Here is a 27099-nt window from a genome sequence, read left to right as displayed (position 1 = left end):
CTTTATTTCTAACAGCCAAGCCTCTTATCCATGCACAGCCGAGGAACAAAGCCTTCTTGCTGAGATTTTCTGCATCCTCTGTCATACTACGACCTTCCTCCACAACCCAATCTTGAACAGTGCTTTCTAAAATATATTTTCTGAGGTTTCTAACTCAGCTCAGTGTTGAGATACTGCATGAAAAAAATCCATGTTCAAAATAATTGAAAAATAAGCTTAACAGAGGTTTTTGCTGTTTTTTATTTTCACTGCATGCCTTCTGAAGATCAAGAAAGGTACAGCCCCATTTCCCCATATATTTTGCCATCAGACAAAACCCAATGAGAGCAGCAATCTAGTACCTTATGTAAGTAACCAGGGAGAACATACCTGAAGGTCACAGGGCCGTGTCAGTGGGGAAGGCCAGCCAGGGAACGTGGGGCCGGTCACAGCACAGCCCTTTCGTATTTCCCTACAGACAGTACTTTATCCAAGTTATGTTTGGAGAAAGATTTCTTCTTTTTTTTAAGTTTAAAAAAATCTTTTTTTAAATTTGCATTTATTTTTATTTTTTATTTTTATTATTGATATATTTTTTATTGAAATATAGTTGATATACAATCTTATATTGGTTTCAAGTGTACAACACAGTGGTTCACTAGTAACGCACATTGTTAAATCCTCACCCCCACTAGTGCAGTTACTGTCTGTCCGCACAGGGAGATGTTACAGAACCACTGGCTCTACTCTCCATGCCGCACTTCCATCCTCGTGACTAATTCATACCATGATTGAGATTTTGTGCCTCCTTACCCCTTCACCTATTACACCCCGTCCCAGCCCCTCCCCATGGTAACAGGTTCTGACTGTCCTGTACACCAAATCTGTTCAAGGGCCTGGGGTGCCCAGGGAGCAGGGCCACGGAACACAGGTTTCCTGCCCTCTGGCAATTCTATCAGTGACAAGTGCTGTGAGGGACAGTCAGTGAGGGGACAGACCCGGGAGACCTCATCAGAAACGGTGCGGGGCGGGTGCTGGTCCTGCTAAGGTCCTCCAGCCCTCCCAGTCCCTGGTCCGAGGTGAGAGGCTGGGCGGGCATGGGAGAGGGTGTGCGGGCCCTGGAAGCCAGCGAGGGCTTCCTGCCCCGGGGGGTGGGGTGAGCGGCCTGTGCAGTGGCCCCGGAGGGATTCCACAGGCTGGGCGGGGGCAGCCCTGTGCTTGGGTGAGCCCAGGTCAGCACCCTGCCAGGGAGGGTGTCCAGCCCTGAGGCAGCCTGGTAAGTCAGGGAGAACTGGGCAGATGTTTGTAGGTTTGTTTCGGGCTAATGTCCAGGCTCTGTCTGGGGTCACTGTGCCCTGAGGAAGATAACAAATCATCCTCGCTATCTGCGCAGCTGACTTCCACAGGTAGCTCTTTAACAGTGCCGTTTGCAGGACATCTGAAGACCTCATCAGGTGCACACTGGGTGGAACCGGACCCCATGGCCCTACAGGCCCCCCGCCCTCCACTCCAGCTCTACAGACCTCAGTAGGTCTCCCCAGGCACTTGCAGAGGGTAGGGGCTCCCTGGGCCTCTGTGAGCCTCCAGGGCTGGCTTCTGACTTTCCCAGGCAGGTGCTCCCCTTCCCGCTGGGCTTCCACGCCCACTGAGAGCAAAGGGCATCCTCTGCCTTGTGCCCGGTCGGGCCCACAAAGCCTGCAGCATGGTGGGCGCCCGATTAACACGGGTTTGGTGAAGGATGCAGGGGCCCTGCTGGGCACAGTGACCATGAATGATAGGCATTTGGGACAAAGTAGGAGGCGTAGTTTACTGTGGGGTGGGTGGGGCGACGCCCATGCGGTCAGGTGGGTCCCTCAGAGCCTGCGGCCGCCTCGCCAGACCCAGGAGGCAGCAGGGACACAGTGGAGGAGGGGGGAACGCAGGCTGGAGGGGATGCTGGTGAAGTGTTTACCCTCAGGGCATCCTGGGGCCTGCAGGGACACGGGGGGCGCCCCGTCCTCCCCTGCCGGACGCAGGCCTCCCCCCTGCCTTCTGAGTCCCCTGCCCTCTGAGTGCCCCACAGCCCCCAACAGCATGTGGACCATGCCTCAGATTTGGAAGGGCAGCATTCCTAGCTATCATATGTGCCTGCAAATTATTTTTATCTTTGGAAAGAGAAACTTTGACCAAGAAATCATTGCATATTTATTTTAACATTGCTTGAAGAGAAACACATTTTCTTTGTTTTATTTTGTCCTTCAGCTAGTGTTTTGGAAGAGTTTCAAGGAAAGGGGTTTGGAAAATATAAAAAGGAGCAGGTTTGTTTTGCCTGTTAATTTGGTGGTTTTTGAGCTTTTCATGTTTAGGTGACGTCAAAGCTCCCGGCCCTTGGGAATGACACCAGAGGTGTCGTCCTGAGGCTTCAAATCCATTGTCATCAGTATGACGGTCTGAGCTTTATAGGTGCTGGATATGTTTCTTTTCTCCAGGAGGCCCTGCTTGTGTTTTCATAAGTTACAGAAGCAAATTTTACTTTGAGTGCTTTAAAAAAGTATCTGCAGAGGAGCCAGCCACAGACAGCTTTCTCACCTCTAACATGCTTCTAATGCATCATTTCATTAATTATCACTGCTTTTGCACTACTGTTGCAATTCTTTCTTGTGAGATGATGGACTGAGGATTAGAAAAATCAATTAATAACGTATAGCACACCAAGACCCTGATGCCGAATTCTGCCACAGCCTCTTTTACTAGAGATGGTGAGCGTGGGGAACATAGAACAGAGCAGATCTGCGCCCAGGAGAGAGGCTGACACGCGCCAAGAGGTGGAGGAGGTGCCAGCTGTGACTCCAGTGGCCGGGGCGTGAGCAACGGGGTGCAGACCGGACGGGCCATGCGGCCGAGACGTCGGTGCCCCGCAGGCAAGGTAGGCGCTGCGATCGTGGTTGAGCCGTGAGCTCCTGTTGGAAGACAGTCCGCCGGAGGGACGTGGGGGGCCCAGCGCCCATTCCTGCGGTTCAGGCGAGGGGCTGGCCCCACAGACTCTGACACATCCCCGCGTCACATGGAGGGGAGCTCGGGGCTCCGCGCAGGACCAAGGGCTGCTACGCACTTGTGTTCCAGTGTCCTCTCGGTTTCCTTCCCCCCCTTACCTCTGCCGCGTCCATGTCAACCCCCCCTCGGTTCCTGGATCCTGTGAACGCATCTCCCAGCCCATGGCTGTAGCTGACTCGCTTCTTTCTATTTTAGGGCTGCTTTTCACCAAATCTTAGTTCCGTTTCACTGTGCTGGGCAGGGAGGGCCTCCACATCGGGGTTCACACCACAGGGCTTTCCCGGAGAAGAGCGTGGGGCAGTGGGTACGGCAGGGCAGCAGGGGCGGAGAGTCCGTCTGCCAAGTTCCTCGTACTGGTGACAGAACACGTGTTCAATATACGTGTATGGTTTCATTGTAAATATTCAAAGTGCTTATTGAACAAGGAGATAAAAAACGGGGAGACGTCTCAGCTGAGATAAGCGCGATTCCACTGCACAAATAATGCAGGCGAGGGGCCCAGGTCAGGGCCGCGGTGAGGGCTGTCCTTGAGCTCAGGGCGGCCCTAAGTGGAAATGCTGGAACCATTCCGGACCCACGCCCAGGAGACCACGTGCCTGAATCTCGTCTCCCCGACCCCCTTCGGTGTGGCAGCTCCCAAGCTGGGCGACATAGGGTAAAGGTGAGAAGATGCAATGCGCCATCGGCTCAGGTCATGGGTATTGAATTAAGTATCCAGTGATTTTAGGTATTTGACAAACTGAAGCGTGTTTCAAGAAAACTCACTGATATAATGAGGCTCTTCAGAGGAGATAAAGATGTAGGGTCTTAAGGAGGGGACACCACAACCCCGGGTGCTTGCAGCGTCGTGGAGAGGCGCCCTCACTGCATTAGTTCAGGGCACAAGCTGTTCTGACATGTGGACGTTTAAGAGGGACACCTTCCTCTCAGTGAAAAACGGACGTCACCCTGACAGGTCTCTGGGGAGGCCACGGGGACTCTAATGAGCAACAGCCACAGGGTGGGGGGGCAAATGTTGGACTAGATTACTTTCCTGAGAGTCATTCTGGAATCTGATTCTTGCTTATTGTTATTGTCTTTGCAATAGATTTTGAATTTTGGTCACAATTTGAAACTGAACTGATTTCAATAGAGAAGGTTCAGATGATTTGGACAAAACTGCGGTCTGAGCATTCTTGAAACTGCTGTAAATTATTCCTGAATGTGCCCATTGGCTTAGTGCTGCGCCGAGCTCTCATGATTTGTTCCTTATCTGACATGACTTAGTTCTGCCCTTTGCCACATGTGTGTCTTGGCACTGTGTGACCTGCCTTCCAAACCGCTGGGGTCCGAGGAGGGGGAGGTCTGTCTGTGCCCTGGTCAATGTTACTGACCAACGCTGAGTATATGCCTCACTCTCAACATTAATCTTCAAGTTTCATTGTTTTTTTTAAAATTATGATCAAATTTACAATAGATCAGTGTGTTGTGTTGTGACTCTTAACAGTTCCATTCCCTAAATCAGCAATTTCCAGGATCTTGTTGTAGGATTTACATTTAGACTGGGAAATCATTTTAATGTTGAAAGTATCTATATTTCTTATTTTCTATCCAAATTTTTCAGAAGACTTTGGTACAGCAAAAATTAAATCAATGTCTAAAAAACCTCAGATAGTTCTATAGAAAGAGTCGTCATTTCTTTTTGACAATGCTTTACAAACAAAAAACAAGTATATTATTCATAACTACTTTCAGGAGCAAAATTAATACTCCTCTCTTTAAATGGATTTTTCATTAATTCTCAAGGAACCTGGATTCAAAGTGGGTTAAAACTAACTTCATTTGGTAGTCATACTTTCATATGGAAATAAGACCTTGGCTCAGAGGCTCAGACAGAAAGGACAGTGAGTGTGTACGTTTGCTCAGCAGTCCCACCAAAAACGCTGGTTTGGAAAGTCCCGGATGCTAACATTGCAGTGGAAATTCCTGGCTCCACATTCCTCAGGGACCACATGAAGGAGCCTGTTCTCCACTTCCCAGAACGTTTCTTTCCTTTGTTTGTTTTTTATTCTTAATGGAATGTTACTTTCTCCGAGGCATTTGGAGGGGAGAGCAGATGGAAAAGGGGCACCTGGGGGTTTGGAAGCTCACCACCGAGCCTCCGTCTGCTGGCTGTGCCCAATCTCCTCGTCCTGCAGCGATTGGACGCAGCTGCTGTTTTCCTTCCGTTTTCTCTGCCCGGCGTGCTGAGTTCCCACCCGTCACATGTCCCTTGGCCCTGGGGTGTCCATGTGCTGATGCGTAAGGATCTTATTAGTCCTCTAAGGCACTGAATGGAAACGTTCTTTTTGCTCTTTGTAGTTAGTCCCTGTGAGCTACACACTCTTTTCACAGTGTGTTAACAATAATTCACATTATTTTATCTCATAAACAAATTTTAGTGAATGTAGTAGTAGGTTTCCTTTTTTCTAATTCTTTGTGTTTTAAGATACCCACTTCCCTTCTCAACTAAGTAAATAAAATTTGACATTAATTGGCTCACTTGCTAGTGTGCTCTGAGTGAACAGGAAGACACTGAAATGATATCGACAGTGTTTTCTAATAAAATCAACATTTTCATGTATGCCTTGATTTAAGTATAACTGTTGTGTGATTAAACATGTTTATAAGTTCTCAGACGTGGTTAGCCTTAAAGGATTTGTATTTTTGACCTCCATCATGGAACTGATGAACTTTAGAAAGTATAGAGGTTATGTAGATATGGCTGTAGATTCTCAAAAGTTAACAGCCTTTAAAAAGGATGAGTGACTCAGCCAAACCGAGATACTCAGAGAGATCTTTAAAAGTGTATTAAACTTAATGGTGACTCCCCCCTGAGACTCGTGGATGCCAGATATGGCTTTGAGAAAACCCATTTGCATGGGTGCTTAGAGCTCAGGATGGATGTGCAGGCCACACACTCAAGCATGTCCACACAGCAAGGAATCAGGTGAACTTCGACCCTTCTGCGGCAGACTCAGTGGGAAAGTGACCAGCTATCATCTCAGTGGGGGGTGCAGAGGGTGTTTGGGGAGGAGGGGAGACATCAGTGCCCTTCTTTCATTATCCCTAAATGTCCTTCCTCCAGGCACAATGCTGACCTGCCGCCTGTGGCTGGTCAGGGCCATGGCACTAGGCCCAGCGGAGGGACACATGTCACTCCTGGTCTGAGCATTCGGTTTGGAGCCAGCAAGACCTGTCTTCCCTGTGGCCTGGTGACGGCCAGCACTCAGAATGACGGCGGCCCACTGCTCTATTGATCAGGTATCCCTGTGTCTCTGACGGCAGGGCCCCGCCAGCCTGAGATGCCCATGGGTGTCCTTGCAGCGGCAGCAAGGAGCTGGGACCTAAGCTGGGAGGGAGGTGCTCTGCCGCATGGACGTGAGCCATTTGGTTACTGGTGAATTGAAAGGAAGACGATACACCTGGTACACTGTAGTTCTTGGAGAGGAACTTGGGAAGAGGATGTTGTCATCCACATGAGTTACCGTGGCTGCTTTTGACACAAACAGAAATGTCCTGAAGACCACAAGCAGTAAGGACGAAATGAGACTGGTGACGTGTGCAGGTATGAGCCCGAGAGAAGAGAGGGGTCCCAGGGCTGGGGGCTCGTCGGGCTGGGAGACCCCACTAGTTCTCCTGCTTCAACTATAGAAGTTAAGAGGAGAGAGTGACAGGCACAATCAGGAGGGGCTTGGAAAGACGAAGAGCCACGGAACCAGCCCGGAGCAGGCCAGGATGCCGTCTTCATCCACCTCTGGACCAGCTGTGAGGGCTCAGGGCCAAGGCACAGCGAAGGCCCTAGTTCCAGCAAAGTCTGCACTGTTTAAGGAAAAAGGGCCTTTGGGAAAGGAGGCTAAGGAAGCTGCTTTCCCCGCAAAGCCTGGCGCCTGGTGTGAGAACAACTTATTGGAGAGAGACCACAGTGGTGGGACAAACCTGAGGAGTCTGGGGAAGAACCAGGCACCTGGATTTGAACATCTGGGACTCTCTGGTACTTAGAACCCTTGTGGTGCCCAGGCTTTTCTGGGAAGGAAGTGGGCTAAGAGCTGCTCAGTCCCCGAGCGGAAATGCCCCAATACATGCTGCACATGCGGCCACAAGTGACGGGGTACAGAGCCCTGCCAGGGTAGTACGTGGGCCTGTGCAGCCACCCTAGGGAGGAGGACCAGGGCCTTGTGAAGATGTGAGGACCTCACGCTTGTGCTCAGGGGCTTAGTGGGGTCCCACAGACCAGGGACTGCCCCGCTCCCCCAGTTCCCCCTTCCTTGTCTGTCCCACTGCTGTGCAATGGGGAGTGGAGGACCTAAACCATGTGCTTAGACTGCAGACACTGGGACCAAGAGATATCACTTTGGAGAGATGTAGAGGTGAGCCTGCCTCACCGCTGACTCAGCACCTCCCTCAGAGGTTCTGGAAGAGGGCAGTCACTGGGGCTTCCCTCAGATGGTCCTGGGGCCCGTCTTCCAGGCACACTTAGGGCCATAGCTACCGGCCTCCTTATGTTCAGGTGAGGCCAAGTTACTAGTTCTGGCAATGTGTTGTGAGAAGTGGTGAGCATGAGTTCTGGGTGGAATATTTGCTCTGATGTGCATCTCTGCCTCTGGCATAGGACACGATAGATGTGACGTGCAGCTGCTCTGTCACCTGCCTGCTGTCCCCTGTCCCTGAGAGCAGAGACTCACTGTTAGCTCCAGAGGGGACAGTGTTCCCAGCCTAGGGCAAGTTTACTATGAATTTGATGAAATTGGTGTAGGACAAGGGGATGGGCAGGTTGGGAGAGAGGGGTTTCATTTCTCATAACTCAGTCTCTTGCTTGGCTTGCCCTGGCACCCCACCAAGTCCTTCCCCTCTGGTCCCCACTAGCAAAGAAACCGCTCCACCTGTGTCTTGCAGCCACGATGTGTGCTCTCCTCCTGCCCACCCCTTCTGGCCGGAACTCCACAGGTGTGTCCCTGGTGACTGGCGAGCACTAGACCAATTGTGTACCAGGGATGAAGGAGAGGAGAGGATGGATGTTTTCTCTCCACCACTTGCCCCAGATCGACCAGAAACTCTGCCATGGTAACATCCATTGGCATGTAAATGAACTAAGGTCAGGCAGGAAGTTCTGGAAATTCTGGTGAAAACGTCCATGTACCCCATGCCCACCAAAAAGAGTGGGGCCCACACGATGGCTCCTTGAAGCCCTAGGGTGGAAGGGGGGATTGTTTGTTACACAGCACAACCTTCTCTATTTTTGAAGTAGGATTTGGTTTTGCTAGTTTATCGATAAAGTTAGCTACTAGTCATTGACTCTGTAGTTCCATGCTTATAAATATGAGGACTCTGTTCTTTAAATATTAAACAAGTTTTTGGTTTACTTATACCTATAATAATAATAATTGTACTTTTATGCATAAAGTGTACAGATATGTTTGGTATTCATATGGATTTCAGAACCTTCTCAAATGATCAGGGTTAGGACTTGAGCCCCTGGAGAGGATGAAGAAGCTCAGACACCTCCAGCTCCTGGGTATTTTGCGGCTGGTGTAGCTGCCTCTGTGGACATGTGTGGGTGCTCAGGACACCTCTGGGAGGCTGACAACAGGATTGTGGGTGCCGCACAGGAGATTGCCTAGCCCCCCAGGGGCTTCTCATGGTTTCCCAATAAGGACTCCAAATTAAGATGATTTCATGAAAAAAACTTTGGTTTTTAAAATAAATACATAACTGACTGATGGATGAGTAGGATGGGCCAAATGAAGGACACGTTTAACCACATCCTTCCTCTGGGCTCCCAGGTGGACGTGAGGCGACGGAACCACAGCACCAGGCCCGAGGAGGGGCAGTCTGGCTTCAGGGCTGGTTGTGTTTGGTGGGTTGGTTGGTTTGTGTGGTTGGTTGGTTGGTTGGTTGATTAGTTAGTTGATTGGTTGGTTTGGTTGGTTGGTTGATTTGGTTGGTTGGTTGGTTGGTTTAGTTAGTTGGTTGGTTTCAGCTAGGCCAAGGTTTTTAATACATGCAGGGGTTATATAAAATCATCTAATTGTGCAATATATTTTAAGCTGAGCTGTTTAGTTCTTTTCTTACAGGTCTGAATAGCTCATTGACCTGCATTGATCCACATGCAGGTTTAGTTTTTAAATTAACTTCAAAAGGTATTAATCACACTAATATAATATGAATATTTGATATATGTCTTCCTGATTTTAGTCACTTACTGTTATTATAAGTAATGACATTACTTATAAGTGACTTCCTGATTTTAGTCACTTACTGTTATTTTATAATGACATTAGATATTCTTAAAAAATACCTTAAATATGTCAAGATGTTAATGGTTTTGTGTGTGTGTTATTACATAACATTCTTTTTTTGATAATTAGGGTGTATTAATTTGCTAAGGCCGCCTAACCAAGTGCTACAAACTTTATGGCTTAAAGTAGAAACTGACTGTCTCACAGCCTGGGGCAGGAATTCGAGATCCTGGGGTAGGAAGGTCAGGTCTTTCCAAGACCACGAGGGGGCCTCTGCTCTCAGCTTCCCCCCAGCTTCTAGGGGACGCTGCCCGTCTTCGGTGTCCTTGGCTTGTAGACACATCGTCCTGATCTCTGCCGTCACCTTCACTCTGCACGCCTGTCCCCAACTCTTCCCTCAGTATGAGGACACCAGTCATATTGGATCAGGGCCCACCTGAATGACTCTTTTTCACTTGCTCATCTCCGGAAAGACCTTATCATCAATTCCAGTCCGATTCTAAGGTCCTAGGGATTAGGTCTTATGAAGTTTGGGGGAACACAGTTCAACTTATGAAATAGGGCAATTACAGTTTTTTTAGTTATAAGTAGCACTGTAATAAACATCATTTTAGATGAATCTTTAATTTTTACTATTAATTCCTTATTATAGATTCCTAGAAGTAGGAATAATGAGTCAAACCGTATAACCATAAAAGACTCATGGTATATAATATTCAAACTGCCTTCCAAAAAAAAAATCTACTCATTTTCATTTCCAGTACCATTTGATATTTTCAAATTGAAATCCTAAACAATTGGATATGTGTCATCCATGGTACTCTGTGTTGTCTCATAATTTTGTTAATGTGTGTTTGCTTCTAGACAGGCTAATATTATATCACATGGTTTTGTGGTTGGGGAGCGATTATATTTATTCCGATGTTGTTTCATGTGGGAATGGCTTAATAATCTACTAGCTGAGATCTTTAGCTGGAAAATTCCTCTTCCTGAAATAGGACGTACCATATTAACCTAGTGATGTCATGAATTACCTCACAGGGCGGTTCCAAGTCCCACGGCAAACCACCGGGCCTGCTCACACCATGGGATTTGTCCTTCCCTAAACACTTTCTTGTTTAGGTGGAGTCATTGATGCAATGTGTTTTCCTTAAGCCAAAATTTTGGCATCCTAGTCACAGTGGGAGTACTGCATGGATCCCAGAGGCAGGTGGATGTCTTCCCTGAGTCTGCAAACCCTGCAGGAACAATGGGCCTGCATTTGGAAATGAGAGCATGTGAGAAAGAGACTGCAGGACCAGCAAGCAGCAAGCTTCGGTTTAACCTCCATCTAATGTGTACAATTAGAAGCAGTGTCAGGGGAGAAGCTCCATCTGTTGCCAAACTAAATGTTATGGCTTTAGTTAGTAACTTAAAGTACTGATTTGTCCTTTGGGTATTTCTTTGTTAGAAGGGCAAATATGGAGCATAATTTGATAATTATTGAAACAATGTGAGCAATAAAAGGGACTTGTGCTTCAGGTAATTGAGTTGCTTTTATAGTAAGATATTAGATGATCCCATGTCTTAGCAAATTTATCATAGAATTGTAGAATTGTTGCTGTGAATCATAATATGCTCTGAAATTAAACTTCACACAGCAAAAGTTTAGTATAATATGGCCTATAAACTTTTAGTCCGATAGCTCCAGAATAGATGAGGATTTTGAGAGACATTGTATTTGACTTTGTATGTTTAAAATGCTGTCATATAAAAAAAGCAGTATCTATGTTCCACCTGTTTCCAATAAATCATGGTGCAGATGTCTCAAGAGGTGATATTGTTCTCTGTGGCTCTAGAAATTTAGGCCAATGGCTATAAGATTTATTTGATTGAATCTCAACTCCTGGGGTATAAATTTGATTTTTTCCTCATTAAAGCTGTCAACTCTGTTTAGTACCTATCTTCTGCTGTTAAAACAAGAAAATTTCAGTAAAATGCTTTGATTATCAAAACAATCTTATTTCAGTTTCTCCGCCCAATTTTACATTCTATAGCAAATAAGTACTTTTTACATTATACACATACTTCCCTATATGTCCACACATGAATGTATGCATATACAGGTTTCCTTGCATTTTGAAAGCCCACATTAAGCCACTTCCTTTTACAGAAGACCAACATTTAGTACTGTGTCATTAACCAAAGAAATCGGAAGAGGATTTTCACTTTCACAAAGAAAGGTGAAAATCAAAACCAGGGCTCAGCGTCGGTTTTGCACGGAGCCCTGACAGACACCACACGCCAGGCTCCTTCCTGTCTCAGCGTCTCAGCATCGCACTGCCTGGGTTCTGAACTGTGTCTGTGGGCACCAGGGCTTCACCTCAACTGATCTGGGCATCTGTTAGCAACACATGGCCTACAGTATTAGAAAAGCCTGGGAGAGGTGGCTTTTTTGGGTCTGGAACAGCTCAGAAAGTTTTCCATAGAAATGAATGGTAATTGCTTCTTTGTATTTTGGCTCATGAGGGCTTTCACAGGAGCCCTCTACTTTCAGGTAGCGGGAAAACCTGTGTATGCATATGTACATGTGAGTACATATGCATATCCTCACATGGGCACATGCATATGCATATGTCTGTGTCTACATGTTATTTTGAAGTAATTTGGGGCTTACAGAAGAATGGCAAAGATAATACAGAGTCCCCTGTGCCCTTCACCCAGCTTCCCTTGATGCTAAACTCTTATCCATGATACAACAATCAAACTAAGAAACCCACATTGGGCTAACAAAGTGCAGACGGCTCTTACCCTGCAGCCCTCCACCGTGGCCCTTTCCTGTCCGGGGCCCAGGACGGACAGCACCATGCGATCCATTGCCATGTAACTTGACAGCTCCTCAGCTTCTTTGTGTCCTGTGAACTTGCCGTTTCTGGAGTCCCAGTCACAGCCTCTTGGGGGTGTTCTAGAAATGTTAGCTGGGTTGGACTTAGAATGGTGTCTGTATCACCTGTGTACATACTGATTTCGCTTCTGTCTCAGCCATGACTAAGAGAGGAGCGCTGACGGGTGCAGCTGTGATTATAGGTTTGCCCATTGCGCCTGTAAGCGCTGCGTTTCTGTTAGGCGTGTACATATTCAGGGCTGTAACGTCTCCAGGGAAACCGGTTCCTTTATCATCAGGCAGCTTATCCCGGGTGTGTGCCCTGTCCTCACGTCCACTTCCACATCAAGGTGGCTACTCTGCCTCTCTGGCTGGTGTTCACGTGGTGTTTCTCCATCCTTTTCATTTATCTCTGTCTTTGAACATAAAATTTCTTATAAAGAGCATATAGCTGGGTATTTCCTGATTTGTCCAATCTGACAACCTTTGTCTTTTAACTGATACGCTGGGAACATTCACATTCAAGATTATTACTGATGTAATTGAATCTATCTTGCTCACTGTTTTCTGTCTATTCTATTTATTCTTTGTTTCTTTTTCTTGCCCTTTTTGCCTTCCATTATGTAAACTGAGCACTTTTTAATGCTGTTTGATCTCTTTCATTGTCTTATTATTTATACATATTTAAAACCTTTTAGAGGCTGTCCAAGGATTTACAATATGTAGGTGCTTAATTGATCTTCATCTGTGCTGCCCATGTTGTGGCTCTCTGTGCCAGCTGCTCCTTGCTCCTCCGGCCTGGCTGGCTGGCACACAGGCTCCCTGGAGCTCGCCTTTCCCACCTTCCCAGAACCAGAATGCCAGGGGGGTGGATCCTCCTTCCTCTGCCCCCAGCGTGTAGACACCCTCCAGGGAATGGGCCGTCGGGGCTCACCTGCACCTGCCAGCCACCCCAGAGCACTCCTGACTGCCCCCTCCAAAACACACATACGAAGCCCACTGTCCCTGGCTTCAGGACAGGGTAGAAATGCAGGTGGTATCCCCTCCTGGGCAGGTAAAGGAAGCTGTATGGTGGGCCAGGTGGGGTGGGAATCACTGGACGGCCAGCCTTGGTCTCCCTCGTGGTTCTGGGCCTGAGTAGTGGGACGGCGCGTGCATGCTTGCTGAGGGCTCAGGGTGGAGGCGCAGAAGATCAGTGACCTGTGTCCACAGCATCTGCAAGACAGCTGCTCCTGGGGGATGGTGCAGCGCCAGATGCTGGGGCTTGTGAGCTGCCGCCTCTTGGAACCTGTCCTCCGCCATGGGCTGTGGTCTTCGCTAACACTGGGGGGACAGGGAGCATTCCACTGTGCCCCCACCGGCTCTGGGCAAAGTGGGTAGACTGCCATTCCCCAGAGCTAGTGCACCACAAGCGAGGTACAGTGCTGAAGTGGCCACCCATGCTCACTGGAGTGGAGGCTACAGAAAGGATTTTGGCAACTTTCGGCTGAATTAGACATTTCTGAGGCTCTTCACTACTCTGGTCTACAATCAATTGGCTAGAGACTAAGGGTCTTCAGTGCTCATATTTTTGTAAAGTTTAATTCAGTGAGATCTTTTTTTGGTCTTTGTTGGTCTTTTTTTTCTTCCTGGTAAATGGGCACACTCAATACCAACTGTCTGTTTTATGAGGCATAACTATGAAGAGCCTTAGCATTAGGGCAGTAATGAATTTATTCTGGGAAAGAAGCTTCTTTCCAGCAGGACACAGGTAAGGCAGCCTCAGGGCTTTTCCCCCTGGCTTTAAAGTCTGTTTCTCTTTGCTTATACTTCCAAAATCCTCTTGCAGTTTGCTAACAAGAAAAATATGCCTCATCTGCATGATTTTCCTGTAATGTTCTTCAGGAAGCATTAAAAGCGATATGCTTTACATCATACTGTCTGAATCCCAAACACACCATGTGACTGGATAGGCTTTTATCTGTTAAATTAAAGAAATGAATTTATAAATACTTTCAGTTTTAAACAATGTGAAAAATATATTTTATTTGCTTGTATGGTATGCACAGAAAAGAATACATGCATGTAAATATGTATAGTTACTCAAACTTTTTGTTCACTTTTAAACACATGTCCAATGAAACACAAAAATCTCTAAATATTAATATTACTTTTATTGTCTGATCTTACATAATGCAATATAAATTACTCAGTCCTAAATTATTTCCAAAGAATCTAGCTGATACATATGTCCACATTCCTCGAGATACTCAAATTCACCCGTTCATTTTTGGGTGGGTGGTAGGAAGGGAAAGTGGAAAAGAAAATATGTTTTTAATAGAAATTAGCTTTAGATTCAGTTGTGAATGAAAGAATAGGATGATTTCTAAAACTATATGAATTTAACATGTTTATCCATTTAAGTAAAAAAACAAAACACAATTGAAGGTCATCTTTCCAGGCTACCTTTAAAACTAGAGTAGTAACTATTGAAACCATCTTTGTCCTTCAAAGCATGTGAAGCAGAAGGGGTGCAGGAGGCCATCTGCCTGGAAAATGGCTACGAACAGGCTACTGCCGAGGAGAAGGTGGTCCAGAAAGGGCGCCTGTCCCCACTGCCCCTGCCTCACTCAGCTTTTGGACCAAAGCCCTGGCCTTGGGCTCTCTCCCGGCCGCCATGCAGCCTTCAGCGCCAGCAGCCTGGGTGCTGAGCATGTTGGGCAGTGTTCCGTTGGCCTCCACGCCCCATGTGCATTGAAGGCAGGTGACAGGCTGTACCCCTCACGCTCCTTCCTGCCCCCCCACCCCAGGGCTTGCAGGCCCCTCCCAGGTAGAGGCAGAAAGGAGAGCGAGGGAGGCCGGAGTCAGCTCGGGAGAAACAGCTTCCCAAGAGGCAAGTCCTCCCGCATCACAGGCCCAAAGTGGCCCAAATCGCACACTTAGTGGCAAGAGAACCTCAGAACTTTGGTTTTCTAGGCCCATTTAAATTTTCATTTTTTTTTTTTGAGAGGGCATCTCTCATATTTATTGATCAAATGGTTGTTAACAACAATAAAATTCTGTATAGGGGAGTCAATGCTTAATGCACAATCATTAATCCACCCCAAGCCTAATTCTCATCAGTCTCTGATCTTCTGAAGCATAATGAACAAGTTCTTACATGGAGAACAAATTCTTACATAGTGAATAAGTTCCTACATGGTGAACAGTACAAGGGCAGTCATCACAAAAACTTTTGGTTTTGATCACTCATTATGAACTATAAACAATCAGGTCAAATATGAATATTCATTTGAGTTTTATACTTGATTTATATGTGAATCCCACATTTCTCCCTTTATTATTATTATTATTATTATTATTTTTTTAATAAAATGCTGAAGTGGTAGGTAGATGCAAGATAAAGATAGAAAACATAGCTTAGTGTTGTAAGAGAGCAAATGTAGATGATCAGGTGTGTGCCTGTAGACTATGTGTTAATCTAAGCTAGACAAGGGCATTAAAACATCCACGATGCAGAAGATTTCTCTCAAAACTTGGGGTGGGGGTGTGAGGTTCTAAGCCTCACCACTCTTGATCCCCAATTTCTCACCTGATGGCCCCCCTGCGACTGTGCCTGTCTTAGGTTGTTCCTCCCTTGAGGAATCTTACCCGTCTCTGGCTAACCAGTCATCTTCCGGGGCCATACAGGGAGATGTAAAGTTGGTAAGTGAGAGAGAAGCCATATTGTTTGAAAAGGTTAGCTTTTTACTTCTTTGAAGATTTATGCCCTGTGGCTTCTATGCCCAGCATTTGTCTTGAGGTATCTTTACCACTTGGAGAAATTATGATACTCGGTGAATTTGATATGAGTCACGAATTCTATTTAAGGGTTGTAATTAGGAAGGAAGAAGAAAAGCTATAGAGGTAGCAGACGGAAGAAAACATGGGAAGATTGATTATTTCTTTGACATATCTTCTTGTAGAGTAACTTGAGCATGTATAGGTTTTAAACTACTAATTAAATTGCGCACACACATTAACATAATAGGAATACAGTTACATAACCAAAGCAGATCTATAATTACCAGCCATCTCCAGTGAAGCCAAGAAAACCAGTTAGGCACCCTAGGAATCTGTGAAATTTGTCTATGATATAATGGATATTGTCCAACTGTACTTGAACAGTCTGAGAGAAATCAGGCAAATTAAAACAACCCATTCCTGGGGACTGTTCACATCCCATATGTTCTTTTAACAGTAGATAGTCTGTAGTTGTAAGATTTTGGAGTGCTACAACTTGCACTTCTCCTAATTCTTGGTTGAGTTCCAACAGTATAGATCCAGTCAAATTTGTTGTTTTACTGTATGCACAGGCCAGCTTAGATATCTCCTTCTTGATTCCAATGGCAAGTCCAGGAACCAGTGGGATGAATGCAGCTACAACAGCAGCATCGCCTGGATCTTTGTTGAGGTTTTTTGATGATCATCTTCTGGTATGACTCTTCCAGAGAGTGCTGATGTTGGAAGTTCTTCTTCATATCGTATCTTAGTTCATTTTCTGGGTAGCCAAATTAGGCTTTGATCCTCTGCATAAACACAAACAGACCCTTTGCCCACACTTTGATATGCCCTTTATACCATTGTGTAGAATTCATTGGAGGTCACCACACAGGAACTGCTTTTTTTTTTTAAGAGAAAGGAATATTATCAGAAAAGTGTACCTCCATAGCCGATCATCGCACACCCTTTAAGTGATCAAAATTAAGGATATTTAAAGCATGCATTCATCATTGATTTACAGTTAGTTTTATCCTATCAGGGAGTAATCCCCCTTCTCTTTCATTCTTTTTTCTTTGTTATATTTAATCTACACTTACATGAAGAATATTATGTTTACTAGGCTCTCCCCTATACCAGGTCCCCCCTATAAACCCTGTAACAGTCACTGTCCATCAGCATAGCAAAATGTTGTAGAATCACTACTTGTCTTCTCTGTGTTTTACAGCCCTCCCCTTTCTCCCACGCCCCTATGCATGCTAATCTTAATACCCCTCTTCTTCTCTCCCTCCTTATCCCTCCCTTCCAACCCATCCTCCCCAGGCCCTTTCCCTTTGTTACCTGTTAGTCCATTTTTCGGTTCTGTGATTCCGCTGCTGTTTTGTCCCTTCAGTTTTTCCTTTGTTCTTATACTCCACAGATGAGTGAAATGATTTGGTATTTCTCTTTCTCTGCTTGGCTTATTTCACTGAACATAATACCCTCCAGGTCCATCCATGTTGCTGCAAATGGTAGGATTTGCCCTCTTCTTATGGCTGAGTAGTATTCCATTGTGTATATGTACCACATCCTCTTTATCCATACATCTACCCATGGACATTTAGGTTGCTTCCAATTCTTGGCTATTGTAAATAGTGCTGCAATAAACATAGGGGTGCACCTGTCTTTCTCAAACTTGATTGCTGCGTTCATAGGGTAAATTCCTAGGAGTGGAATTCCTGGGTCAAATGGTAAGTCTGTTTTGAGCATTTTGATGTACCTCCATACTGCTTTCCACAATGGTTGAACTAATTTACATTCCCACCAGCAGTGTAGGAGGGTTCCCCTTTCTCCACAGCCTCACCAACATTTGTTGTTTGTCTTTTGGATGGCAGCCATCCTTACTGGTGTGAGGTGATACCTCATTGTAATTTTAATTTGCATTTCTCTAATAATTAGTGATGTGGAGCATCTTTTCATGTGTCTGTTGGCCATCTGTATTTCTTTTTTGGAGAACTGTCTGTTCAGTTCCTCTGCCCATTTTTTAATTGGATTATTTGATTTTTGTTTGTTGAGGCATGTGAGCTCTTTATATATTTTGGATGTCAAGCCTTTATTGGATCTGTCATTTACAAATATATTCTCCCATACTGTAGGGTTCCTTTTTGTTCTGTTGATGGTGTCTTTTGCTGTACAGAAGCTTTTCAGCTTAATATAGTCCCACTTGTTCATTTTTGCTGTTGTTTTCCTTGCCCGGGGAGATATGTTCAAGAAGAGGTCACTCATGTTTATGTCTAAGAGGTTTTTGCCTATGTTTTTTTCCATGAGTTTAATGGTTTCATGACTTACATTCAGGTTTTTGATCCATTTTGAATTTGCTTTTGCATATGGGGTTAGACAATGGTCCAGTTTCATTCTCCTACATGTAGCTGTCCAGTTTTGCCAGCACCATCTGTTGAAGAGACTGTCATTTCGCCATTGTATGTCCATGGCTCCTTTATCAAATATTAATTGACCATATATGTTTGGGTTAATGTCTGGAGTCTCTAGTCTGTTCCACTGGTCTGTGGCTCTGTTCTTGTGCCAGCACCAAATTGTCTTGTTTACTATGGCTTTATAGTAGAGCTTGAAGTTGGGGAGTGAGATCCCCCCTACTTTATTCTTCTTTCTCAGGATTGCTTTGGCTATTCGGGGACTTCTGTGTTTCCATATGAATTTTTGAATTATTTGTTCCAGTTCATTGAAGAATGTTGCTGGTAGTTTCATAGGGATTGCATCAAATCTGTATATTGCTTTGGGCAGGATGGCCATTTTGACAATATTGATTCTTCCTAGCCACGAGCATGGGATGAGTTTCCATTTGTTAGTGTCCCCTTTAATTTCTCTTAAGAGTGACTTGTAGTTTTCAGAGTATAGGTCATTCACTTCTTTGGTTATGTTTATTCCTAGGCATTTTATTCTTTTTGATGCAATTGTGAATGGAATTGTTTTCCTGATTTCTCTTTTTATTGGTTCATTGTTAGTGTATAGGAAAGCTACAGATTTCTGTGTGTTAATTTTGTATCCTGCAACTTTGCTGTATTCTGATGTCAGTTCTAGTAGTTTTTGGGGTGGAGTCTGTAGGGTTTTTTATGTACAATATTATGTCATCTGCAAATAGTGACAGTTTAACTTCTTCTTTAACAATCTGGATTCCTTGTATTTCTTTGTTTTGTCTGATTGCCATGGCTAGGACCTCCAGTACTATGTTAAATAGCAGTGGGGAGAGTGGGTATCCCTGTCTAGTTCCTGATCTCAGAGGAAAAGCTTTCAGCTTCTCGCTGTTCAGTATAATGTTGGCTGTGGGTTTATGATATATGGCCTTTATTATGTTGAGGTACTTGCCCTGTATTCCCATTTTGCTGAGAGTATCTATCATGAATGGATGTTGAGTTTTGTCAAATGCTTTTTCAACATCTATGGAAATGATCATGTGGTTTTTGTCTTTCTTTTCATTGATGTGGTGGATGATGGTGATGGACTTTCGAATGTTGTAACATCCTTGCATCCCTGGGATGAATCCCACTTGGTCATGGTGTATGATCCTTTTGATATACTTTTGAATTCGGTTTGTTAATATTTTATTAAGTATTTTTGCATCTACATTCATCAGGGATATTGGTCTGTAATTTTCTTTTGGTGGGATCTTTGCCTGGTTTTGGTATTAGGGTGATGTTGGCTTCATAGAATGAGTTTGTGAGTATTCCCTCCTCTTCTATTTTTTGGAAAACTTTAAGGAGAATGGGTATTATGTCTTCTCTGTGTGTCTGATAAAATTCCAAGGTAAATCCGTCCGGCCCGGGGGTTTGTTCTTGGGTAGTTTTTTGATTACTGTTTCAATTTCTTTGCTCGTAATTGGTTTGTTTAACTTTTGTGTTTCTTCCTTGGTCAGTCTTGGAAGGTTGTATTTTTCTAGGAAGTTGTCCATTTCTTCTAGGTTTTCCAACTTGTTGGCATATAGGTTTTCATAGTAGTCTTTAATAATTCTTTGTATTTCTGTGGAGTCTGTCGTGATTTTTCCGTTCTCATTTCTGATGCTGTTGATTTGTGTTGATTCTCTTTTTCTCTTATAAGTTTGGCTAGAGGCTTATCTATTTTGTTTATTTTCTCAAAGAACCAGCTCTTGGTTTCATTGATTTTTGCTATTGTTTTATTCTTCTCAATTTTGTTTATTTCTTCTCTGATCTTTATTATGTCCCTCCTTCTGCTGACTTTAGGCCTCATTTGTTCTTCTTTTTCCAATTTCGGTAATTGTGATGTTAGACTATTCATTTGGGATTGTTCTTCCTTCTTCAAGTGTGCCTGGATCGCTATATACTTTCCTCTTAGGACTGCTTTCGCTGCGTCCCACAGAAGTTGGGGCTTAGTGTTGTTGTTGTCATTTGTTTCTATATATTCCTTGATCTCTATTTTAATTTGTTCATTGACCCATTGATTATTTAGGAGCATGTTGTTAAGCCTCCATGTGTTTGTGAGCCTTTTTGTTTTCTTTGTAGAATTTATTTCTAGTTTTATACCTTTGTGGTCTGAAAAATTGGTTGGTAGAATTTCAATATTTTGGAATTTACTGAGGCTCTTTTTGTGGCCTAGTATGTGGTCTATTCTGGAGAATGTTCCATGTGCACTTGAGAAGAATGTATATCCTGTTGCTTTTGGATGTAGAGTTCTATAGATGTCTATTAGGTCCATCTGTTCTAGTGTGTTGTTCAGTGCCTCTGTGTCCTTACTTATTTTCTGCCTGGTGGATCTATCCTTTGGGGTGAGTGGTGTGTTGAAGTCTCCTAAAATGAATGCATTGCAGTCTATTTCCCTCTTTAGTTCTGTTAGTATTTGTTTCACATATGCTGGTGCTCCTGTATTGGGTGCATATATATTTAGAATGGTTATATCCTCTTGTTGGACTGAGCCCTTTATCATTATGTAGTGTCCTTCTTTATCTCTTGTTCCTTTCTTTGTTTGAAAGTCTAGTTTGTCTGATACTAGTACTGCAACCCCTGCTTTCTTCTCGCTGTTGTTTGCCTGAAATATGCTTTTCCATCCCTTGACTTTTAGTCTGTGCATGTCTTTGAGTTTGAGGTGAGTTTCTGTAAGCAGCATATAGATGGGTTTTGCTTTTTTATCCATTCCATTACTCTGTGTCTTTTGATTGGTGCATTCAGTCCATTTACATTTAGGGTGACTATTGAGAGATATGTACTTATTGCCATTGCAGGCTTTAAATTCATGGTTACCAAAGGTTCAAGGTTAGCCTCTTTAGTATCTTACTGCCTAACTTAGCTCGCTTATTGAGCTGTTATATACACTGTCTGGAGATTCTTTTCTTCTCTCCCTTCTTATTCCTCCTCCTCCATTTTTCATATGTTGTGTGTTTTGTTCTGTGCTCTTTCTAGGAGTGCTCCCATCTAGAGCAGTCCCTGTAGGATGCCCTGTAGAGGTGGTTTGTGGGAAGCAAATTCCCTCAGATTTTGCTTGTCTGGGAATTGTTTAACCCCACCATCATATTTAAATGATAGTTGTGCTGGATACAGTATCCTTGGTTCAGGGCCCTTCTGTTTCATTGCATTAAATATATCATGCCATTCTCTTCTGGCCTGTAGGGTTTCTGTCGAGAAGTCTGATGTTAGCCTGATGGGTTTTCCTTTATAGGTGACCTTTTTCTCTCTAGCTGCCTTTAAAACTCTTTCCTTGTCCTTGATCTTTGCCATTTTAATTATTATGTGTCTTGGTGTTGTCCTCCTTGGATCCTTTCTGTTGGGAGTTCTGTGTATTTCTGTGGTCTGTTCGATTATTTCCTCCCCCAGTTTGGGCAAGTTTTCAGCAATTATTTCTTCCAAGATACTTTCCATCCCTTTTCCTCTCTCTTCTTCCTCTGGTACCCCTATAATATGGATATTGTTCCTTTTGGATTGGTCACACAGTTCTCTTAATATTGTTTCATTCCTGGAGATCCTTTTATCTCTCTCTATGTCAGCTTCTATGCGTTCCTGTTCTCTGGTTTCAATTCCACCAATGGCCTCTTGCATCTTATCCATTCTGCTTATAAATCCTTCCAGAGTTTGTTTCATTTCTGTGATCTCCTTTCTGGCATCTGTGATCTCCCTCCAGACTTCATCCCATTTCTCTTGCATATTTCTCTGCACCTCTGTCAGCATGTTTATGATTTTTATTTTGAATTCTTTGTCAGGAAGACTGGTTAGGTCTGTCTCCTTCTCTGGTGTCTCTGTGATCTTGGTTTGCCTGTAATTTTGTCTTTTCATGGTGATAGGAATAGTTTGCAGAGCTGGTACGAGTGACAGCTGGAAGAACTTCCCTTCTTGTTGGTTTGTGGCCTTCCTCTCCTGGGAGAACAGTGACTTCTAGTGGCTTGTGCTGGGTAGCTGCGTGCAGACGGGGCTTCTGCTTCCTGCCTGGCTGCTATGGAGTTTATCTCCGCTGTTGCCATGGGCGTTGCCTGGCTCGGGCTGCTGCTTCAAAATGGTGGAGCCCCATTGGAGGGCGAGCGGCCGGGAGGCTATTTATCTCCATAAGGGGCCTCCGTGTTCCCTGTAGCCCAGGGGATTAGAGTGCCCAGAGATCCCTGGATTCCCTGCCTCTGGACTAAGTGTCCCACCCTGCCCCTTTAAGACTTCCAAAAAGCACCTGCCAAAACGAAACGACCACAAAAAAAAAAAAATGGCCACTCGTTTTTCTTTATTCTCCGACGCCAGCCTCGGGCACCTGCTCACTGCACTTGCTGCCCTGTTTCCCTAGTATTAGGGTCCCTTTTAAGACTTCCAAAAAGCACTCACCACAATAAAACAACAACAACAACAACAACAAAAAGGTGTCCAGTCGCTTTTCTTTTGTCCCCAGGAGCCGGCCTCCGGGACCCACTCCCCGTTCTTGCTGCCCTGTTTCCCTAGTATCCAGGGCCCCGCACATGCACTGTGTCTGTGCTCCAGTGCGGATGGCTGGGGCTGGGTGTTCAGCAGTCCTGGGCTCCCTCTCCCTCTCTGCTCCGACTCCTCTCCTCCCGCCAGGAGCTGGGAGAGGGGCGCTCGGGACCCGCGAGGGTTTGTATCTTACCTCCTTTGTGAGGTGCTGGGTTCTCGCAGGTGTGGATGTGGTCTGGATGTTGTCCTGTGTCCTCTGGTCTTTATTCCAGGAAGAGTTGTCTTTGTTATATTTTCATAGATATATGTGGTTTTGGGAGGAGATTTCCGCTGCTCTACTCATTCCGCCATCTTGGCTCCACCCTAAATTTTTTAAACCTGGTCACTGGATGACCCTAACAGAAACAGGGTTTGGTTAAGAGAGAAGAAACTGGTTCCATGTTCTTGGACCCCCAGGCCTCAGGGTCGCCCACCCTGCCCCATACCTGGCTCCAGGCTGACCTCTTCTCACTCACAGGCCTCCCCGGGTCTCCACCCCCTGCCTGTAGGCCTGAGGGTGGGACCGTCTCCTCTCCACCAGCGTGTCAGCCTGATGGAGACTGTTGGTTGCACCATCTTAAAAACTCCCTCTTCCATTGCCTTCTGGGCCCACTCTCCTGAGGGTCTTGTCACCTTTTGCTCCTCTTCTTAGTCATAGGTGCTGGAGCGTCTCTGGCCGGTGCTCTCTCCCTGCTGACCGCCGATTCGCAGGGTCCTCCCTCCCCTGCTGACCTCACCCGCCACCTAGAACCACACACTTAACGGGACCCTCAGAGGCACCACAAACTGAACTCCCACATGTATAAACCTGTCTTGTGAGTTCTAGTATTTGCTGTCAAGCCTTTGGCACCATCATCTACTCAACAGTGCAGGCCGGGGACGCACAGCTGCCTACCTGCCCGCCTGCCCAGAGCTGGCTCATCCTGTCAAATGCCTCCACAAAGTCTCTCAGGTACGAAAGCTCTCCCGGGCCCAGCACCACCTGTCCCAGTGCTCCTAGCCCCCCCCACTGGGATCGCACCTGGCCCTACAAGGGTAGGAGGGCTCTGTCCTTAAGAAAGGCCCCACGATACCACCCCTGCCCACATCCAGGGAGCTGCCTGTCCCCACGAGAACCCTGATCGAGAGCTCGCTGTGACCAGTGGGCTGTGTGCGGCCTGGTTTGCGCACACTGCAGCTGCATCTTCTGATTCTCCACTCACCTTCCCATTACACCCGACGGCACATGCCCGTCCCCTGGGCAGCGTGCCCTGTGCCCTTTGGCCTTGCTGTGTCTGCTCCCTCAACCAGGGATGACACCACAGCTCTGCCATGACCTTTTTAGGTTTTGCACTTTCTACCACTTACAGCCTGAAGGTCACACTGGACACATGAGTCAGGATGCAGTCGGGCCAGCTGGAGGGCTGCAGAGCAGGCTGGAGACTGGGGCGCATGAGCCCTTAGCTGTCACCTGGGCTTCCTATTGTGGAGCTTGTCCCTGTAATGCTCCTGAGAGCTCAGGCTGAACAGTAAGTCTGCAGATGCATCTGTCTCAGACACTAATTCTTACATGAGCTAGAACTGGTCCAATGTCTATCTTTTTCTCAAAGAACTTGGCAGCCTATTCACATTTTATAGAACCACATAGAAACTCCCTGAGCAGAGGCTCGCTGCATTCCAGTGCCTGCAGCCACCTTCCTGGGTCTGTCCTGAGTAAGCCTGGCACATTCACCTTCGGGGCAGGGAGCAAACTGCCCCGTTGGAAAGCTGTTTTATCTCCTCTTGATCACTTGTGTTGCAGGCTGGAGGCTGTGTGCAGCCTGCCTGCATCCCATGGTGGGGATCGGGGGCCTTGGCTGAACTCCCAGTGTTCCTTCGCATGCAAACACCGTCTCAGGGAGGGGTGAGGCTGTGACCTGGCGAAAACCCTCATCTGTTCACACGCCACAGCTGGAAAGCGAGTCTGTAACCCTTGTTTGCTTTGTCTGAGATGCTGGCCACATGCTAAACACAAACACTGAGATGTGTTTCCATAGTTTCTCCAAAACAACAATCTTGCCCTGCTCTTCAAGATCACTACAGCCTGACAGAAGTTACATTTGTTTTCCCTGAGCTTCTAAGTGGACAGAGCTTTTATCATACATTTCAGCTCTTTGATTCATTTTCCCACATTGTTCCTTATGCACCAGTGTTGTTTGATCAACTAAACTCTAAGTTGGCTTTTCCACAGAAAGTAGGCAATACCCTGTAGTGACTGTGCATTCGGCCACTGGGCATCAAGTGGCCCCGAGCAGTAAGCCTGCTGCTGTGCTCACCCCTCACTGGCCTCGAGACGTCCTCTCATGCTGCCCCAGCCCCGTGCACCATTTCCCGCCTGGCCTTTAGATCTGAACGCCAATAGGGTGAAGTGATCACCCTGGCCCGTCACTGGATTTCCACAGAATCGGAGAATTGTGTAGTCTTTCGCTTTGCCTCAGATTGCCCAAAAGTTTTGTTTGTGTATTTTTCCTGAATCCACCAAGACTGACTTTCCCTCAAGAAGGATAAAAAATCCACATGACTGATTCACAGAAGCTCCTGGGGGCAGAGGGGTCAGAGAGAAAGGAGCCAACTGACCCTTAATGAGGGGACTGCCCCATATGGCGGTCCATCTTCTGTGGGCAGTAGAGTCTGCTTTAGGAGAGGGATTTCACTTTACATGTGAAATATTCCGAGTGAATACTTGGTGGGAGAGCAGCAAATGCCAGGTGAGCACAGGTACGGCTGCCTGTCACAGACCAGCGTCAAAATGGCACACACTGGATGCCAAGGAGGTCCCTTCACGTCCTCACCCACAGGGGTTGGAGGCCGACAGCGCATCTGTGGACTTTATTAATCACCTATCTTGTCCTGAAAAACATATGTGCCTTTATCTATAAAATGCTTGTAGTGGGAAATGAAGGCCAGTCCGGTCGCACCAGCACCCTTGGGAAGACCTGCCTCCCACTAGTCTTTCCCAGTTTACACGTATGAGAACTGAGGCTTTGGGGAATTTCCCAGAGATGCAATAGCGATGTGGGAGCAGGACCGGAAGCTGAGAGGCCCGACCAGAGACAGCGGCTCTCCTGTAAGGCATGGCGGCAGGTGCCCAGCTTGTCTGCAGCCCAGGGCCCTTTGGGGCAGACAGGTCCCATAGTCTTCTGAGTTCACAATGCACCAACCATCAAGGGTGAAGGTGAGGAATTCAGCAGAGAGGCAGCCAGGCTCTCTCAGTCAATCCCAGACACTTCCATAGCCACTGTGTTCACCAGGGCTGCACGTCCCACCCGGGGCTGTGAGGAGCTCCCCGTGACCCCCATGCTTCGTTACTGGGCTGAAGCTGCTCTGGGCTGGCATCCCCAGGTAGGGAACCAAGAGATCCAAGATGCCGAGTATCCGTGGTACCTTCTGAGGCTGCCCAGAGCAGTGGTGGTGTGGGCTGAGCGCCCAGCTGTGGCCCAGCTCCTCCATCAATGCAAGCTGCTCTAACAGCCATTCATGTGGACAAGCCTGCTTTGGAATGTGATTTCATCATCTGTCTATGTTTCCCACTGAAATTTCTGTTTTTCATCACTTCTCAAATGTGCACTTTTTAATAAAGCTGTTATCCCATGTAGCTCTTTGCTTGTCCCCATGGACATGTGTCCACAAAGAAAGGTACTTACAAAAGCCCAACACAATGGGGTCATGATAACTTTGGGATGGCGTGGGTGGCACTGTCCTGCTGGGGCTGGGTTTTGGAGAGATGCTTGCAGCCATGGCTCCAAATGGGCCACCCTGCCTCCCCAGCAACTAGGTGTCCTGGTCAAAAGGGTTTCCCCAGCTCTCTGGAAAAATGAATGCACCATTTGCCAGTGTCTTGGGTTGGGCTGGCCCCTCACGCCTCTGCCGTGTGAGCACAGGCTTCACTGCACTTGACATGGAAATGGTAGCTCTCCGAGGAGCGCGTGCCGATCCCTGTGGCAGCCCTGCCCGCGTGGGGGACGTGCCACCTCTGTCCTGCTGGTTTCCAAGGTTAAGCTGATGTGTATCATGATTCAAGGTGCCCCATACTCGGCCAGATAGGGCATGGAGTGTGCCCAGCCCTGTGGGAGGTCCCTTCCCAGCGTCCTGTGCCCACCTTGGCCCGTCACTGGCTGTCTTCTCTCTGACTCCTGAAAGTGGGATCATTCAGTGCACACACCCTTTGCTGGGCTGACTTCTCTCACTGCACAGAATGTGTGTGAGTTTTGTCCAGGTTCTTAGGTTTCCTGGGACTTCATCTTCACGAGCACTCCAGGTTGTCAGCAAAATATTTTCAGTT

General features: G+C 46.3%; 1 long non-coding RNA gene across 1 annotated transcript in view; it reads left to right on the top strand.

Annotated features, from left to right (window-relative positions):
* The first annotated feature begins 2657 nt into the window (after window positions 1-2657).
* Window positions 2658-27099, top strand: part of LOC118972870 (uncharacterized) — a 49404-nt gene continuing 24962 nt past the window's right edge. The window contains exon 1 of the long non-coding RNA XR_012124358.1: window positions 2658-2884. This is a non-coding gene — a long non-coding RNA (uncharacterized lncRNA). The remainder of the gene's footprint in view (window positions 2885-27099) is intronic.

The sequence above is a fragment of the Manis javanica genome, chromosome 13, assembly GCF_040802235.1.
Source record: "Manis javanica isolate MJ-LG chromosome 13, MJ_LKY, whole genome shotgun sequence".
NCBI classification, from domain to species: Eukaryota; Metazoa; Chordata; class Mammalia; order Pholidota; family Manidae; genus Manis; species Manis javanica.
This window is presented reverse-complemented; position numbering and strand designations above follow the sequence as displayed.